Source organism: Benincasa hispida, chromosome 8, assembly GCF_027475165.1.
Source record: "Benincasa hispida cultivar pf3 chromosome 8, pf3_genome.v1.1, whole genome shotgun sequence".
Lineage (NCBI taxonomy): Eukaryota > Viridiplantae > Streptophyta > Magnoliopsida > Cucurbitales > Cucurbitaceae > Benincasa > Benincasa hispida.
In genome coordinates this window covers 5,219,337-5,240,054 of record NC_143485.1, presented here as the reverse complement: position 1 = coordinate 5,240,054, position 20,718 = coordinate 5,219,337, and positions in this window count along the sequence as shown.

The following is a 20,718-nucleotide window of genomic DNA, read 5'->3' as shown; positions in this document are numbered from 1 at the left end:
ACTAATTACATATGTTGGAAAGAGTCTATTAAAACGTATTTCGTGGTAAACGACCTCGTTTTTGTCATGTTTGAGGAGTGTCCTCAAGTCTCGACCCTTAATGCACAGCGAAATATTCGTAATGCATATGAGGTGTGGATGAAGGCTAATTCTAAGGCCCGACATCACATTTTGGCAAGCATACCTAATGCATTGGCCAAAAGGGTTGAGAACATGGTCATTGCACGTGAGATCATGGACTCGTTGCAAGAATTGTTTAAGCATAAGTTCTCACTTTTTGAGCAACATGGGTTTGATGACAAAGAAACCAGTGGTATCAGTTCCCAATATAATCTCCGATCTTTTTTGAATGTCAATGGACTAACAGAGAAAGCAATTTTTGTTGACTCTGATGAAGTTCATAAACGAGAATTGTTCTCTGAAATAGAACTTGGAGTTTATAATCTAGGTTCTGACACTAATCCCACTACTCTCCAGAAAAGGAAGAAGTATGAAGACGATAAATGTGATTTGTTTGTCTTGGAGACATGCTTGGTAGAAATGATGATTCTACCTAGATACTTGATTCATGTATACTAACCACGTATGTTCTTCCTATCAAGGATTTAGTTCCTAGAAAAACTTGGAAGTTGGAGAGTTAACTCTTAAAGCCGGTACTGTGAGGCTGTTTCAGTTGTTGCGGTAGTAGGCTTAAGTTATTTTTTGACAAGAAATGGTATATGTTACTGGATAATGTTTATGTAGTTCCTCATATCAAGAGGAATTTAATTTCAGTTTCTTGTCTTATTGAACAAAGTTATTCCATCTCCTTTTCTTAGAATAAAGTGTTTATTTTTAAGAATGGCATGGAGATTGGTTTTGGTTCAATGGAAAATAACTTGTATATACTAAGGTTGTTAGTCATAAATGTTGGGATTAGTGTCCTAATTCTCTCGGAGTCTCATTGTTTTATAGAGATACACATTGTTTGATGATAAAAATAAATGTTATTTAATTCTGGCATTTACTCATATCCAATAAACAAAGCTCCATGGTTATCTTATGTGAACTTAAGCATGTATATGTGATATACAAGTGGATCATGCCTTAAATGATAACCTAAATAGGTCTGTAGTATAAGGATTAAGGTGGGATACCTAATCCTTGTGACACTATGGATACGACCCACTTTGTAGAGGTTTGCAAGTGTTGTAAACTACTACAGATGGTAGATCCTGACCATTCATGTGGAGACGTGCGAGCGAGGGTGTCCTATACAAAAAGTTTTTATAAGACCTAGACCACGAGATGATTAGACTCTGTATATAACGTCGTTGATACTAGAGACTTACATCTCACCTAAACGACCATAGGTAATACGACCACTATCCTGGGTGTTTTGGGAACTTCTGCCTTTAAAGGCGGTCCTTTGATTAGTACGGGTGAGAGTGGCCAGATTGCTAACTCAACATGCCTACCTTTTTGGGGACTTGTTTGATTTGGGAGCTGGGAACTCAATCCACAAGATGGAATTCACTCCTTTCCTGAAGCAGGGATAAGTAGAGAGATTGCTCCCTTAAGGGCTGATTCCGGAGCTTGAACATAGCGGCCACATCTTCTCTTTGGAAAAGAGGACTCAGTCATAGTAGAACTATGACTTATGTTCATTAGAGGGATCAGTGGTACTTAAGGAGTTAGATGTAACTATAGGGGCATTACTATTATTGGCCCAACTATACTTACGAGCGATCTGTGAAAGGTTGTCGCACTGTTGATTGGTTAAGATGGACACATAATATATTTGTGGTAAGGAGAGTTCAGTTATCGGTATTTAGTGGAGTGCCTGGTAGTTAATGGATGGTGGATTCTGTGACTAAAGAGTTTAGTCAGTTATTCACGTACCGTTGGAGCTTCGAGCTACAGGTCCATAAGGTCCCCTTGGTAGCTCAATGGATTCAGTTGAGGATCAGTTCTTGGTGTTGATTTGAAATGTTCAAACTGACAAGAGGTATTTGGATTATATATAATATGATCGGTATGGTGTATGAGATACATCTAGTGGAGGATTAATGTAAATGAGATTTACATTAACACCATGGAATAGAAAAATAACTATGGTTTATATGTTTCATGAGATGAAATATTAAAACTATAGGTTATAAATATAGTATGATAAGTTAGTTATCATTTATATTTATAATAATATTAATTATTGGATAATTAAATCTTTTTCTCTAATAACCAATTGAATGAGTGGTTATTGGTGATTCATGGTAACTGTGAGATAAAAGAAAAATTGTTTTCCTAATTTTAGTAAGTTTTGCAAATGTTGAATTTGTGAATTTTCTCTCGAAAAAGAAGTTGTCAAGTAAATACGGATTTACTAAGCAACAGCTTGAAAAAGGTAAACGATCGTATAGTATTTGTAGGCAATAGACACGCTGCTAAGTGATGAGTTAAACGATCGCTTAGCTTTTGTTAAACGATTGGGCATCGACCTATACGATAGGTTCAGCCTTCTCCCACTTTCCCGATCATTTACACGATTGTTGAATCCTTCTTCTTCTTCCACAATCCAAACCGAGAATACCAAGGTACCCTTCTTGGTGGTGTCATACTCAACTCGATACCGTTGAGGTTCTGTGGAGGTCATTCATGTTGTTGGGGTGTTTGTGACCAAGGCAATCGCGGAGTTCCAGTCACGGTGTTCGTGTTGTGTAGCGGTCGGGTTGTTCAAGCGTTTGAGTGTTCGTGAGCAAGGAGCATAGAGACAAGTCTAGAAACATTCGTAGCTTTTCTCCTTGTTTAGTTGTTGTTTCATGCTATAATTTTTGTATTGATTGCATAACCATTTGTTTCTGTATATGATTGTAATTTGTAATATTCATACATGATTGTAATTTGGAATGATCTATTCCGCTGCTCATGGAAATCCTCGAGATCGATTTCCTTCAAATAGTATCAGAGCTAGGTTATTCTAATATTCCCAATTACAAGTCTGTTTTGAACTTCATTTAACAGTCATGGTGGGTTGTTGCATTTGTGGAGAATTGTTTTCTACATTTGTGGATGGAGTTGATGAATGTTTCGAGTTTAATTGCCTTTTAGTTAAAGCTTTATGTTATTACAAAGTGTTAATTTATAAGGGCCCCTGTGTTTTTGGGCGTAATTATCTTTGCAATCGAGTCTGTAATTCAAAGAGTTTAAGCTAGTTGAGTTGTTCGTGATGAAGTTTCGAAGCATGGTGATGTAGATCTCAACGAAGAAGAAGACCAAGCGTCGGTCGTATCGTGTAGCCTCAGGTAAATGATCGTTGGGATTTAACTAAACGATCGTTTAGAATTTTCTAAACGATCGTGTAGTATTTACTAAACGATCGTTTAGCTAATGCTAAGCGATGGGGTAAATGGTTTACTCTATCGCGTAGCGTTGGTTGCCCGATCGCGTAGGCGCTGGAGGTAGACAATCGTAGTGGGAGCATGTGATGCTCATCGTTTAGTAAAAGGCGTGCGCTAGACGATCGTGTAGTTAGCAAGCCTCATCGCTTAGTTACTACTACCTACACGATCGCGCGTATACGATACGGAGGCGCTAGCTAAGTGATTGCTTCGGCGATGGTGCTTCGTGGCATCGTAGTCGTCTAGACGATCGCAAAAGGCGGGCGTTGTGTGGAGCGTGCTAAGCAATCGTGTACCTCAGGCTTCATCGCTTAGTAAGAGGTACACAATCGTGTAGTAATAGCTAAACGATCGTGTAGTAATTTCTAAACGATCATTTAGCTCTGGAAGCATTGGTAAGCGATAGAGAAAAGCGTTTGTTTTATCATGTAGACAATCGCGGGGTGTTTAGTACACGATGGTTGGAGACGTGATGATTTGTCCGAGCGGTTCAAGACCCGGTTCGCCTATTTGAACCAGAGACTCCTTTTCTTTGTAATAGTTAGCTTTAATTTTGTGTATTTTAAGGCAATTTTACCCGGTTCATCAACATTGGTTTATTATACATGTGATGTATGGTGCTTATATGCCAAAGTGTTTGACAAATAGTTCAAAACCCATATTAGGTTGTGCAATTATTCATGCATCATGTATTATAAATGTTATAATCTAGCATGAAGAAATTACTTAAAAGCATGCACATGTATAATGAAATATAAGAGTTGTATTTTGCATGCAATGAGCATTATCATGCATCATCCTTTTATTATAAGTGTTATAGTCTAAGGGTGAATGGAAGCATGTTTTACTTGTTTCATTGTTGTTTTGTATAAGTGTTATATAAAAGAAGTAGCAATGAATGAACAATGCATGAGCATGACACTTAGGTTGTTTATAAGCGTTATGAATGCCTTGCATGTGTTAGTTTAGCATTGTGGTTGGTTTCCATTTATAAGTGCTATAAAGGAAATTAGACCTAAAATCAATAATTAAGAGTTGCATGCAGACTTAGGGTGAACTCAAGTTTTTTTAAAAGGGTTTTAAAATTGGTTTGAGATAGACCTAAGTTCCACTTATTCTAAAGAGTTTAGTAACCTAGATTAATCTTTTAAAATTGGTTTAATAGGATTAAATTGGTTGGAATAAAAGATTAAATTTGTTGTAAATCTATCTATAAGGAACCTTTTGTCTAAGGTGGGTTTTGGCTAGGCTAGGGTTCTTAAGTTGACGGAAACGTAACACCCCTACCTGGGAACCTACCTGGAAAGGTGAATTAGATAGATTTTCAACAAGCATGAGACAATTTGGTCAAAGACTCTGTTAAAGAGTTTAATGGATGATTATCAAAAGTTATTTAACTATCCAAGGTAAAAGTTACTCTTTGGGAAAACCTAAAAGTCACTTAGTTGAAATCCTTAGTCGTGTTTTTTTCTAAGTAAGCTAAACCCTAGGTTATAAAATACTCAGTAGGAGGAAGAGATGTATCTGATATGTCTATGATTCCATTCACATTTCTCCCAGTATGTTCACACTGTGAGATTCATGCTTGGCCTCATGGTGCCCTAGGAGTATCCCCCTTCGGATGGTGTTTGCATGAGTCAATATCAAGGTGAATGGAGAGAGTGTTTATAGTAAATGGGTGAAGGGTGTGTGTCAACACATCCTATGGTCTCTGTCATTGGTTCACATCGTGAGATCATTCTGTACTCTCTCGTGTCGCCTTTGAGCGTCCCTCTTCAGATAGTTTTGTGCAATTGGTCAAGATCAAGGTGAACTCCAAAAATGGATGGGGTTGCTTTAGATTTTGCCCCAATCGGATTTTTTCCCTTCAAATTGGCTTTTTGGGGCGGATCTCTAAGGTCTAAAATGGTGGGTCACACTTATGGGAGATTATTAAGTAGGTTAATGATCTCTTGGCCAAATCAATGATGCCTAGTCGTTATAGGAGCAAGAGTTGTTCTGGTATTAATGACTGGTTGAGAACTTCTCAATTCAAATGAGGAATAACTAACCTCCCTTCGACGGCTTTTTTCCTAAACCTTTGAAGTGTCATTGTGAAACTAGATGTCACACTGGGTTCATATTAGTTTTGCTAAAACCTTATTGGATGTTGTTTTGTTTTGCAACGGGTATTTGCTTAAAACCTAACGTAGGTCAATGTGTTTTTCTTTTCAGCAACTCGTTAGTATTTCCGATTAAAGCTTAAAATAACCAATTACTTACAATGGAAAGAATCGTGTGAAATGTATTTCATAGCGAGCGACCTCGATCCCACTACTCTCCAAAAGAGGAAACAAGACAGTAAATCTGATTTATTGGTCTTGGAGACGTGTTTGGTAGAGAATGATGATTCTGCTTGGATCCTTGATTCGGGTTCTACCAATCATGTCAGTTTCTCTTTTCAAGGATTTAGTTCCTAGCAAACATTGCCACAAGGAGAGATGACTCTACGAGTCGGTACTGGTGAGGTTTTTTTAGTTGTTGCTGTAGGCAGGCTAAAGTAATTTGTTGACAAGAAACATTATCTGTTACTGGATAATGTTTTTGTAGTTCCTCATATTAAGAGGCACTTAATCTCAGTTTCTTGTCTCATTGAACAAGGGTATACAGTCTTCTTTTCTGAGAATAAAGTGTTTATTTTCAAGAATGGAATGGAGATTGGTTATGGTTCAATGGAAAGTAACTTATATGTACTAAGGCCATTAGTCATAAAAGCCTTGTTTAACACTGAAATGTTCAGTACGACAACAACAGCTAAAAGACCAAAGGTTTCTCCTAAGGAAAATGCTCATCTTTGAATCTACGGTTAGGTCACATCAACCTCAATAGGATTGAGAAGGTGAAAAGTGGACTTCTAAAGAGTTTAAAAGAAAACTCCTTACTGGTATGTGAATCATGCCTCAAAGGCAAGATGACCAAACGACCTTTTACTGGAAAAGGTTATAGAGCCAAGGAAGCCTTGGAGCTTTACACATTCAGACCTCTGTGGTCCGATGAATGTTAGAGCTCAAGGTGGGTATGAATATTTCATCTCTTTCATAGATGATTATTCTAGGTTCGGGTATCTCTACCTAATGCAACATAAGTCTGAAGCTCTTGACAAGTTCAAGGAGTATAAGGTTGAAGTTGAAAACTTGTTAGGTAAGAAGATAAAAACACTACGATCTAATCGTAGTGGAGAGTATATGGACCTCCAATTCCAAAACTATATGATAGAACATGGGATTGCATCCCAACTCTCGACCCTTGGTACACCTCAGCAGAATGGTGTATCAGAAAGGAGAAACAAAACCTTGTTGGACATGGTTCGGTCTATGATGAGTTATACTCATCTTCTAGACTCGTTTTGGGGTTATGCAGTGTAGACTGCATGTTATATCCTGAACAACGTTCCCTTGAAAAGTGTTTCTGAAACACCTTTTGAGTTATGGAGAGGCCGTAAAGGTAGTTTACGCCACTTCAGGATTTGGGGCTATCCTACACATGTGCTAACGACTAATCCAAAGAAGTTGGAACCGCGTTTGAAGGTTTGCCTATTTGTAGGCTACCCTAAGGAAACGAGAGGTGGATACTTCTATGATCCGAGTGAGAACAAAGTGTTTAATTCTACAAATGCTATCTTCTTGGAAGAAGGACACATGAGGGATCATAAGCCACAGAGTAAACTCATCTTGTGTGAGATCTTTAGTGAGACTGAGACTACTGAGGGTTCAACAAGGCCGACAGATCAACAAGAGTTGGTAAGGTCGGAACGTCTAGTCAACCAACTCAAGAGTTGAGACTGCCTCGACGTAGTGAGAGAGTTATGAACCTACAGGATCGTTACATGGGTTTGACTGAAGCCCAAAATGTCATTTCGAATGGTGTGGTCAAGGATCCGTTGTCTTTTAAGAAAGCAATGGAGGATGTTGATAAAGATGAATGGGTTAAAGCCATGGACTAGGAAATGGAGTCTATGTACTTCAATAACGTCTAGGAGCTTGTTGATCCACCTGATGGGATAAGACCTATTGAGTGTAAGTGGATCTATAAGCGAAGAAGAGGTGTAGATGGAAAGGTGAAAACCTTTAAGGCAAGACTTGTGGAAAAGGGTTATACCCAGGTTGAGAGAGTTGACTATGAGGAAACTTTCTCACTTGTTGTCATGCTCAAGTCTATCCAGATTCTCCTGTCCATGGCCACATTTTATGATTATGAAATATGGAAAATGGACGTCAAGACTGCCTTTCTTAATGGTAATCTTGAGGAGACCATCTATATGACTCAGCTGGAGAGGTTCATAGTTTCAGATCAAGAGCAAAGAGGTTGCAAGCTTAATAGGTCATTTATGGGCTGAAACAAGCATCTAGATCTTGGAACATCAGATTTGACACTGTTGTCAAGTCGTTTGGCTTTGATCAGAATGTTGATGAGCCTTGTGTATACAAGAAGATCATCAACAGCTCAGTAGTCTTCCTGGTACTGTATGTGGATGATATCCTACTCATTGGGAATGATGTAGGGTATCTGACTGATATTAAGAAATGGCTAGCTGCCCAGTTCCAAACGAAAGATTTGGGTGAGGCACAGTATGTTCTAGGGATCTAGATCATACGGGATCATAAGAACAAACGGTTAGCCCTGTCTCAGGCATCGTACATTGATCAAATGTTGAATAGGTACTGGATGCTGGATTCCAAGAGGGGTTTGATGACATGAAGAAATGCATGTCATCTTAGGCCTTTTACTTAGAATTATAAAGGTTGTTAGGCAGAATATGCGTTGATCATGATAGGAATTCACAAGAATATGAGCTTGCATCGATCAGCATGTCGAATCTCAGCTAACCCGTTATTTTGCGTTAATTATGCATTCAATGTTCTATCTTTGTAGCAAATGTAGGAAATGAACGCAAACACAGAAATCGGACCACCGCATAGATGAAGGCATGCAGAGAAACACTCCATCGCAAAGGAAAACGCATCGATCAATGCATGGATGTTGCGGTAATCAGCCGTATGCATCCATCGCATGGGAGTTGCGCTCGTCAAGCGAATGCGGTCAATGTGTAGAGTTGAGGCATTAAGCGAATGCAATAATTGAATGACTGCGGCTACGTGACAATGCAACTAATGGGATCAACGCAAGGTAGGTGGAATGAACGCATCAACGCATCTACCTCGAGAAAATCCAAAGATGATGTTGACATTTCACCTACCACGCCGTTAGTGGCAGAGGTTCAGAAAGGACGAATGTGCCAAACGTCAGACTTAGAGCAGTCCAATTAATGCTATCGGTGACCCAAGCTCTATAAATAGAAGCCGATGAGCTGAAATTCATTTTATCCAAGGTTTTCGCCTGAGGTTCGCATATGGAAGATCCTTGCGATCGAGAAAAACGCGTGAGAAGACGGCTGAGAGTTCTTCACCTCCTTCATCCATTCCGAGTGACGACCGGAGCCTTCGACCGAAGTTAGATCTTGAGAGAGTCAGCTCCTACGCCCATCCATGGCACCACCGGCAGCCTTGACGCACATCTCGACCGGAGCCTTCGACCGGAGTTGCAATGAAGACATCTCCACATTTTATCTACTTTCCCATACATTTATTTCATGTCAAGGTTTGTCACTTCTCTACCTTTCATGCATAATTCTCATTGCATTTTCTGTTAGATAGGAGTAGGAGTAGGATTAACATAGCAACATCCCCTCCATTCTTTTATTCAAACCGCCGCATGCACATCACCGCAAACTTATAGCTACAAGTCCCTATGTTCGACCTCGGATTACCCGAGAAACTTGCGTTCATGTTATACTTGGTGTGAACGCAAGAAAACTTATGGCAGGATGCATGGTCATCGCATACATTCAATTAATGCATTCTTCATTCCAACGCATGACCATCGACGCATGACTATCAACACATATCTTAGGAACATGCATCGCATAACACGTCCAAGGGAAGTTGGTTGTTGAGTAAAATTGACTTCCAATTTCCCATCATTAGGGTTTGTTACCCTTCAAGCATGGAATTGTTTTGTCTAAGGATCAATATCCTAAGACACCTCAAGAGGTTAGGAGATGAGACAAATTCCCTATGCTTCTGCTGTAGGAAGCTTGATGTATGCAATGTTGTGTACCAGACCCGACATTTGCTATGCAGTAGGGATTATCAGTTGGTATTAGTCTAATCCATGATTTGATCACTGAACGGCGGTCAAGACGATCCTCAAGTATCTTCGGAGAATGAGAAACTACATGCTTGTGTATGGAGATAAGGATCTAATCCTTATAAGATACACTGACTCTGACTTTCAGACCAATAGAGATTCTCGTAAATCGACATCGGGGTCAGTGTTTACTCTGAATGAAGGGGCTGTAGTCTGGCGAAGCATCAACCAAGGATGCATCGCGGACTCCACTATGAAAGCCAAATACGTAGTGTCTTGTGAAGCAGCTAAGGAGGCTGTTTGGCTAAGGAAATTCCTTTCAGATTTGGAAGTTCTTCCAAATATGGATTTGCCTATCACATTTTATTATGATAATAGCGGGGTTGTGGCAAACTCAAAGAAACCTCGGAGTCATCATCGGGGTAAGCACATCGAACGGAAATATCACCTGATCAGGGAGATGGTGCATCGCGGTAATATGATAGTCATCAAGATCGCATCGAAGCACAACATTGCTGATCCCTTTACAAAGGCCCTCATGACTAAAGTGTTCAAGGGTCACCTGGAGATTTTGGGTCTGCGGGACATGTGACATCTTGTCTAGGGCAAGTGGGAGATGATAATAGGGTATGCCCTAGTTTATTGTATATTGTACATTAGTCTCCCAAGTTATTAGGACAAGTGGGAGATTGTTGGGGTTGGTGTCCTAATTCTCCCGGAGTCTTGTTGTTTTGTAAAGATATACATTGTTTGATGAATAAAATAAATGTTATTTAATTCTGGCATTTACTCATATCCAATAAACAAAGCTCCATGGTTATCTTGTGTGAATTTAAGCATGTATATGTGATATACAAGTGGATCATGCATTAAGTGATAACCTAAATAGGTCTGTAGTATAAGGATTAAGGTGGGATATTTGATCCTGGTGACACTACAGATACAGCCCGCTTTGTAAAGGTTTACAAGTGTTGTAAACTACTACAGATGGTAGATCCTGACCATTCACGTGGAGACGTGCGAGCAGGGGTGTCGTATACAAAGAGTTTGTATAAGACCTGGACCACAAGATGATTAGACTTTGTATATAACGCCATCGATACTAGAGACTTACATCTCACCTAAACGACCATAGGTGACATGATCTCAATCCTGAATGTTTTGGGAACTCTTGTCTTTGAGGGCGGTCCTTTGATTAGTATGGGTGAGAGTGGCCAGATTGCTAACTCAACATGCCTACCTTTTTGGGGACTTGTCTGATCTGGGAGCTAGGAACTCAATCCACAAAATGGAATTCACTTCTCGAAGCAGAGATAAGTAGAGAGATTGCTCCCTTAAGGGCTGATTCTGGGGCTTGAACATAGTGGCCACAGCTTCTCTTTGGAAGAGGGGACTCAGTCATAGTAGGACTATGACTTATGTTCATTAGAGGGATTAGTGGTACTTAAAGAGTTAGATGTAACTATAGGGGCATAACGGTTATTGGCCCAACTATACTTACAAGCGATCTGTGAAGGGTTGTCACACTACTGATTGGTTCAGATGGATACATAATATATCTATGGTAAGAAGAGTTCAGCTATTGGTCTTTAGTGGAGTGTCTGGCAGTTAACGGATGGTGGATCCTGTGACTAAAGAGTTTAGTCAGTTATTCACGTACCGTTGGAGCTTCGAGCTACAGGTCCATAAGGTCCCCTTTATAGCTCAATGGATTCAGTTAAGGATCAGTTCTTGGTGTTGATTTGAAATGTTCAAATTGATAAGAGGTATTTTGATTATATATAATATGATTGGTATGGTGTATGAGATACATCTAGTGGAGGATTAATGTAAATGAGATTTATATTAAGTACCATGGAATAGAAAAAGAACTATGATTTATATATTTCATGAGATGAAATATTAAAACTATAGGTTATAATATAGTACGATAAGTTGGTTATCATCTATATTTATAATAATATTAATTATTGGATAATTAAATCTTTTTCTCTAATAACCAATTGAGTGGGTGGTTATTGGTGATTAATGGTAACCGTGAGATAAAAGAAAAATTGTTTTCCTAATTTTAGTAAGTTTTGCAAATGTTTAATTTGTGAATTTTCTCTCGGAAAAGAAGTTGTCAAGTGAATACGGATTTACTAGGCGACAACTTGAAAAAGGTAAACGATCATGTAGTGTTTGTAGGCGACAGACACGTTGCTAAGCGATGAGCTAAACGATCACTTAGCTTTTGCTAGACGATCGCTTAGCTTGTGCTAAACGATTGGGCATCGACCTATACGATAGGTTCAGCCTTCTCCCACTTGCCCGATCATTTATACGATTGTTGAATCCTCTTTCTTTTTCCTCAATTCAAGTCTATACAGAGCCCAACTTCTGTATTTTCACATTGAGAATGCCAAGGTACCCTTCTTGGTGGTGTCATACTCAACTCGACATCGTCGAGGTTCTGTGGAGGTTGTTTGTGACTGAGGCGATCGCAGAGTTCCAGTACGCGGTGTTCGTGCTATGTAGCGATCGTGTTGTTCACGCATTTGAGGTTGCTATGTTCAAGCATTTGTAAGCAAGGAGCGTGGAGACGAGTCGACAAACTTCGTAGCTTTTCTCCTTGTTCAGTTGTTGTTTCATGCTGTAATTTCTGTATTGGTTGCATAACCATTTGTTTCTATATACAACTATAATTTGTAATGTTCATACATGATTGCAATTTAGAATGATCTATTTCGCTGCTCATGGAAATCCTCGTGATCGATTTCCTTCAATAAAAGCCTCGCTTAAAAATAGCAACAACTGTGAAAAGACCAAGAGTTTATCCTAAAGAAAATGCTCATCTTTGGCATCTAAGGTTAGGTCACATCAATCTCAACAGGATTGAGAAGTTGGTAAAATATGGACTTCTCAATAGTTTAGAAGAAACTCTTTGCCAATATGTGAATCTTGCCTTGAAGGCAAAATGACCAAGCGACCTTTTACTAGAAAAGGTTATAGAACCAAGGAAACTTTGGAGCTTATACATTCAGACTTTTGTAGTTCGATGAGTATAAGAGCTCGAGATGGGTATGAATATTTTATCTCTTTCATAGATATTTATTCTAGATATGGGTATCTATACCTAATGCAACATTAGTCTGATGCTTTTGAAAAGTTCAAGGAGTATAAGGCTGAAGTTGAAAACTTGTTAGGTAAAAAGGTAAAAACACTACGATCTGATCATGGTGGAGAGTATATGGATTTAGAATTTCAGAACTATATGATAGAACATGGAATCACGTCCTAACTCTTAGCCCCAGGTATACCTAAGTAGAATGGTGTATCAGAAAGAAGAAACAGAACCCTTTTGGACATGGTTCGGTCTATGATGAGTTATACTCATCTTCCAGACTCGTTTTGGGGATATGTAGTAGTGACTGTAGTTTACATTTTGAACGATGTTCCCTCAAAGAGTGTTTCTGAAATGCCTTTTGAGTTATAGAGAGGCTGTAAAGGTAGTTTACGCCACTTCAAGATTTGGGGATGTCCAGCCCACTTACTTGTGGCTAAACCTAAAAAGTTGGAACCTTGTTCGAAAGTTTGCCTATTTGTAGGTTACCCCAAAGAAATGAAGGGTGGATACTTATACGATCCAAGTGAGAATAAAGTGTTTGTATCGACAAATGCTATCTTCTTGGAGGAAGACCACATAAGGGATCATAAGCCACGAAGTAAACTTGTTTTAAATGAGATTTCTAATGAGACTACTGAGAGTTCAACAAGAGTTGTTGAATAGGTTGATAGATCAACAAAAGTTGTTGATGTCGGTTTTTCTAGTCAGCCATCTCAAAAGTTGAGACTGCCTCGACATAGTGGGAAGATTGTGAACCCACCTATACGCTACATGGGTTTAATAGAAGCCCAAAACATCATATTTGATGATGGAGTTGAGGATCCATTGTCTTATAAGCAAGCAATGGAAGATGTTGACAAAGATAAATGGATTAAAGCCATGAATCAAGAAATGGAATCTATTTACTTCAATTCTGTCTTGGAGTTTGTGAATCAACCTGATGGGGTAAAACCTATAGGTCGTAAATGGATCTACAAGAGGAAAAGAAGTGTGGATGGAAAGGTATAGACCTTTAAGGCTAGGCTTGTGGCAAAGGGTTATACCCAGGTTGAGGGAGAGGACTATGAAGAAACTTTCTCACTTGTTGTCATGTTAAAGTCTATCTGAATTCTCCTGTCCATAGCCACATTTTATGATTATGAGATATGGCAAAGGGTTATACCCAGGTTGAGGGAGAGGACTATGAAGAAACTTTCTGACTTGTTGTCATGTTAAAATCTATCTGAATTCTCCTGTTCATAGCCACATTTTATGATTATGAGATATGGCAAATGGACGTCAAGACTGCCTTTTTGAATGGTAATCTTGAGGAGACCATCTATATGGCTCAACCAAAAGGATTCGTTGTATAAGATCAAGAGCAAAAGGTTTGCAAGCTTAATCGGTCCATTTATGGACTAAAACAAGCATTTAGATCTTAAAACATTAGATTTAATAGTGCGATCAAATCATATGGCTTTAATCAGAATGTTGATGAGCCTTGTGTTTACAAGAAAATCATCAACAACTCAGTAGCTTTCCTTGTGTTGTATGTGGATGATATCCTACTCATTGGGAATGATGTAGGTTTTCTGACTGACGTTAAGAAATGGTTAGCCGCCCAATTCCAAATGAAAGATTTGAGAGAGGTGTAGTTTGTTCTAGGGATCCAGATCATAAGGGATCGTAAGAACAAAATGTTGGCCTTGTCTCAGGCATCGTACATTGACAAGATGTTGATCAAGTACTTGATGCAAAATTCCAAGAAGGGTTTATCACCTTTCAGGCATGAAATTGTTTTATCTAAGGAACAGTGTCCTAAGACACATCAAAAGAGACTAATCATGTCGTGGTTTGGTCTTATATAAACTTCCCCGCTCCCATGTCTTCACATGAATGGTCAGGATCAGACCATTTGTAGCACTTTACAATACTTATAACATCTACAAAGCGAGTTGTATCCGTAGTGTCACCAGGATAAGGTATCCCTCCTTTATTCATCTACTACAGACCATTTAGATTATTACTTAAGGCATGATCCACTTGTATGTCTCCACATACATGCTTAAGTTACATAAAATAACCTCGGATCTTATTTTATTGGATTGAGTAAATGCTTATAACAATATGTTTTATTAAATAACAATATGTTTATAGAGTTTACAAACTACGAGACTACTAGGAGAGTTTAGGACACCATTCCCAACAATCTCCCCCTTGTACTAAAGCCTCGGGAGACTAATGTACAATACAAAAACAATATAAAATACAATAAACTAGAGCATACTTTATAAAGTCACACAGATATATGGTTTTTCTGAGTTTTGGCATTGAATTCTCTTCAATTATGTTGTAATTCTTGTAATTGGCTCTTGGTTGATGGGCCTTAATGTGTGATTAAGTGTTTGTAGTTCGATTGGAGTCATTAAAGTTGAAATTAGTTTGCAATTGAAGAAAGAAATGAAGAATGTCAAGCAGCAAAAACTGTTTTTCCAACCACTACCTTGGTAAATACTCGATGCATGACGCCATACTCGATGCTCAATGGCATAATTGATGCTCATGCTCGATGGCATACTTGATGCTCATACTCGATGTCATACTTGATGCTCATGCTCGATGGCATACTCGATGCACGATGCCATACTCAAGGCTTGATGCTCATACTCGATGTCATACTCGATGCTCGATGGCATACTTGATGCTCATACTCGATGCTTGATGGCATATTCAATGCTCGTTGTCATATTTGATGGTTGATGGCATACTTGATGCTCGTGCTTGATGGCATACTCGATGCTTGATGGTATACTCGCTGCTTGATGGCATACTCGATGCTAGATGGCATGCTCAATGGTACTGGATGCTTATGGCACTCGATGGTTTTTTGCCCGGTTCAGCCCAATTTTGAGCATTGGAGGTCTAGTTCAAGAGGTTTGGGTCCAATTCAGGGCGATTCGAGTGGTCCAGAAGTGTTTTGGAGCCAGTTTTGGTTATTATTGTAATAATCTAGGTTTTTGTTTGCTTGAGAATGCCAAAACTAAACCATATCATTCCGTGTTTAATTATTTATGCATATGATGTATGTTATAATTAAACAAATCTTGTATGTGTATATAGTATGCCATGTAGATTTAAAATCTCACCATAGGAAGCATGTTACATGCATTGAAATTATGTTTATAAGGTGTCATAATATATATATGTGCATGTTTAGGGTTTATGATGTTTTAATGAGTGTTATATTAAATCATAAAGATATTTGACATATGTTATGGATGTACAGTATGTCTAAAGTTTTATAAGTTGTTATAATATTGGATTAGATATTAAAATCCATAACAAAGATAAGTTGCATGCTCACATAGGCTAACTACTTGTTTTAATAGTTAATAGTTAATAATGATTACGTAGGTATGATCTACCTATATGTCTTCACATACATGCATTAAGTTACAATGACAACCAGGGATCTTAGTTTATTGGTTTGTGATAAAGCAAATAAAACATCCAATGTTTCATAGACAATAGTGGAGAAAATATCATATATTATTACATCACAAGCGTTTGTTCAATACAGTGTTTACAAACTACAAGACCTAGAGTTTAGGGCATCATCCCCAATAATATAAGCATTGGTTGGGAAGGATAAGTTGACATTAAACTTTATAGATCATTGAAATAATAAATGCCACTAATTAGGCAATAATAATAAAGCAATGGTCATGAACTCTAAACATATGAAAATAGTAGTAAAATAGAAACAAAAGCACAATGAATAAATATGTTAAAAACAAATTCAGAACAATATGTAAAATATGGAGATGTTTTACAATTCTAATAATAGATTGAAATCAACAATAGAGTAAAGTGTAACTTGTTTACCCATTAAGAAAAAAGCAAAAAATAAGCATGACAAACATGCTGAAATAATACTTTCTTACTTGCGGTTCATTGACAAAAAGATTCCAATCTTGTCTATAGTCACGAACCTACAAATAATACTCATGGTAAAAACAGAGCAATAAATAATTGAAGTCGAGAAGAGAAATAGTGTAAAACAAGATATAAGAAAAGGAAATTGTTATCAAAAGAATAAGGAAGCGATAACTCAAAATGTTCTAATAGATGTTTTAAACTGAAATTTGAGCATTTGTATGTTATTACCCACTTTAAAAGTATCTCCTGTTTGAATCAGTATAGAACGCCTTATCCATAACCACATTCATTGTTAATCTTGTGATGACTTCCTTTCTCACACTATCACCCACTGGAATATTGGACCAAGCTTAAGAGTAGGAAATCACGAGAACCATTATCAACAAATTCTGGACTTTTACACCAAAAAAGGGCATTGAAAATGGATGGATAAATCAAGAGTATCTCTAAGGGATCTTTCTTTTCCATTGAAAATCTTGGAATTCCTCTCATCCCAAAATCTTTCAAAAAATTGTTTTGTTAATGTTGTCCCATAAGAGCCCTTTCGTTGCCTTAAAAAAATACGATTTGAAAATTAGCAAAGGAAGGAAGAGTATAATTACTAAGCATAGCTTGAACGCATAGGCATGATTGATGGACATTTTAAAATAGATTGTCTACTAAGAAATCTTTCAAATCCACACGTTAATTAACATTGATACAAAGTTCTAAAAATATATAAACATACAACTTCTCACAACTTTTATTACAAATAAGTCTAGAAATATTTATTTCTTTCAACAAACTAAGCAACAAAAATTTGATTAGTTCAGCACCATAACAACTCACTAAAGATGCAACCAAATTCTTGCATCTTCGCGGGTTTCAATGAAGTGAGCAACATGTTGTTTCAAATTGCCCTTTCCATCGAACTGCTAGAACTTTGGAGGTTGATACCCAACTGATATTCTCAGGTTGTTGATTCTCTTGGTATACGGTTTGGAGTACATGAAGAAAAATTGCAATGGTCCTCCATACTGAGCCCTTATGGAGTTTGTGGTCATATCCTACAGCTGTTGAACTGATAAGGAGGCAACTGAGGTGGACTGTTGTGGCTGGTCTTCCTACAAGACAATATTTCCTTTGTCATTAGCTTTTGCAGCTGGAGATTGCTCAAATCAACAGTTTCTCATGCTTGTATCCGATCTTTTAAAGCAACAATTTCATGATTTTACTCTTCTACAGCTTTCATTAGGAGATTTTGTTGGGGTTGATGCCCTAAATCTCGTAGGGTCCAGTAGTTTGTAAACACGTGTATGAACAAACATTTGTGATGTAATAATATGAGATATTTTCTTCACTATTGTCTTTGTAATATGAGATATTTTAGTTGCATTAACCACAAACCAATAAACTAAGATCAATGGTTATTGTTGTAACTTAAGCATGTATGTGATGACATACAAGTAGATCGTGCTTTAAGTGATAACCTAAATGGTTTGTAGTATATGGATTAAGGAGAGAAACCTTATCTTGTTGACGCTACGAGTGTGGCTCGCTTTGTAGATATTTTAAGTGTTGTAAAGTGCTACAAATGGTCTGATCCTAACCATTCATGTATTAGACATGCGAGTGGGGATGCTCTATACAAAAGAGTTTGTATAAGACCGGACCACGAAATGTTTAGTCTCGTTATATAACGTCGTTCATGACAGAGACTTTCATTTCACTAGTATGACCATAGGTAACATGACCTTAATCTTGAGTGAGTTGGGAGCTCCTGCTTATGAGGGCAATCATTTGATTTATATGGGTGCAAGTGGCCAAATCGTGAACTCAAACCTACCACTTTGAGGATCGTCTGATTGGGGAGCTAGGAACTCAACTATACAATACGGAATTCACTCCTTCCCCGATTTAGGGGAAAGTAGATAAATTGCTCCTTTAAGGGCTGATTCCAGGACTTGAACAATGTGGCATCACACCTTCTCTTGGCCTGAGAAGAGTTTACTCATAGTAGGACTATGATGTATTGTTCATTAGAGAAATAAGTGGTACTTAAGGAGTTAGATGTAATTACAGGGAAAAACGGTAAATTGGCCTGATTGTACTTACGAGCGATTTGTGAAGGGTCATCATACTATTGATTGGTTATATCCAATGGACACAAAAATATATGTAGCGCAAAGAGTGCAACTGTCGATCTTTAGTGGAATACCCGACAGTTAACAGATGGTGGATATTGTGATTAAAGAGTTTAGTTAGTTATTCACGTACTATTGGAGCTTCAAGCTACAGGTTCATAAGGTTCCCTTGGTAGCTCAATGGATTCATGTTGAGAATCAATTTTCGGGTTAGTTTAAAGTGTTCAAATTAACAAGAGAAAATTTGATTATATACGATATAATTAAATCGCATCAATTATATGAGATATAATTGACTTAATGTATTAGATACATTAATTGGAGAAATTATTATTAAATGCTATAAGGGAGAAAAAGAACTATGGTTTATATATTGCATGAGATGTGATATTAAAACTATAGATTATGAATATATTGATTATATTTGTAATTAAATCAATTATATGATAATTGGTTTCGGTTTTTTCTCCCATAACCAACTTAGTGGAAGTTGTGATCAGTTATAGTAACTGATGAATAAAATGAAAATCGTTTTCATTTTTACATAAGGCGATCATTAAGCGATTGAGAATCGTGCGATCAAAAGATTTAGCTCTACGATAGTCATTAGTTTTTTAAAGATCGAGTACACTGTCTATACGATAAACTATAATTATCTCACACTTACTCGATCGTCTACACGATCTGTAAAATTCCCCCTCCCTCTACCAAATCCTATAGAGCCCACAACTCATGGATTCTCACACCGAAAATACCAAGGTAGCCTTCTGGTGGTGTATACTTTCTGTATGAGGGACAAATGTTGTTTGTGCTTGTTCGAGAAGATAGTTGAGGCATTATGTTTGTGTTAGTGAACGATCGTACAGTAAGTTCGAGGGAACGGGAAGAATAGTTCTTCAAGAGTAAGTTCTCTGAAACCTTAGTATTTCCCTTTTGTCGCATGCTGTAATTTAGAGTTTTGCATAACTATTATTGTTTGATTGTAAATGTGTATGTTCTATTACAATGAGATTTGTAACGATCTCGCTTCCACTCACTGGTCTCTTTGATAAGAGTTCCTTCAGATTTATCTTTCTCTCCATCTCCGCCATGGTCGACTTTGCCGTCACGTTTGCCATCATGACAAACACTACTTCAAAGTGTGATTCTTTCTTTGGTTGATCAGAAGTAGGAGCATAGTTGTCGAATAAAGGATTTTCTCTGATGAAGATCTCGCCTTTAGGAGATTCTGTCAGTTGTTCCCAAATTTTCTTTGTGAGAATAAAACTTTCTTCTTGTTCCTACATGATCTCTTTTGAATGGCTGTGAGTGACAGGTCTCGTGTAAGCGTCACTTGCGACGGTAGCTTTGGATGCGGTTTTCTTTGGTACCAGTTACCGATTTTATTGACTTGGATGATGAGAGAAAGATGGGAGGTAAATATGTCCCACTGGCATACCAATTTATTCGCATGAGGTTTTCGAAAAAACATAATTCGAGGAATTTGAACTTTATATTTGTATGGATTTTAGTATAGCAAATACAATCTCTAATATAATAATTCTTTGATGCGTTCAAAATAAACTTTAATATTTAAACTGGTTGATCTTCTTGGATGATCGACCTTTGGACTTGTTGACCTTCTTAGATGATCGCCCTTTGAGCTTGTTGACCTTCTTACATGATCGACTTTTAGGCTTGTTGATCTTTTTGGATGATCAACCTTTGGACTTGTTGATCTTTTTAGGATGATCGGCCTTTGGATTTGTTAATCTTCTTGGATGATCCACCTTTGGGCTTGTTGATCTTCTTGGGTGGTTGGCCTTTGGGTTTGTTGATCTTCTTGGATGATCGGGCTTTAGGTTTGTTGACCTTTTTAAATGATTAACTTTTGGGCTTGATTTGACATTTGAGTCAAATTCAGCCCATTTTTTTGACTTAGTTGGACTTTAACCCAAATAATAATATCAAATTAGGTCAAATTAATCTTGTCTAATTCAACGGTCATGATGAAACCACATGATGCCAT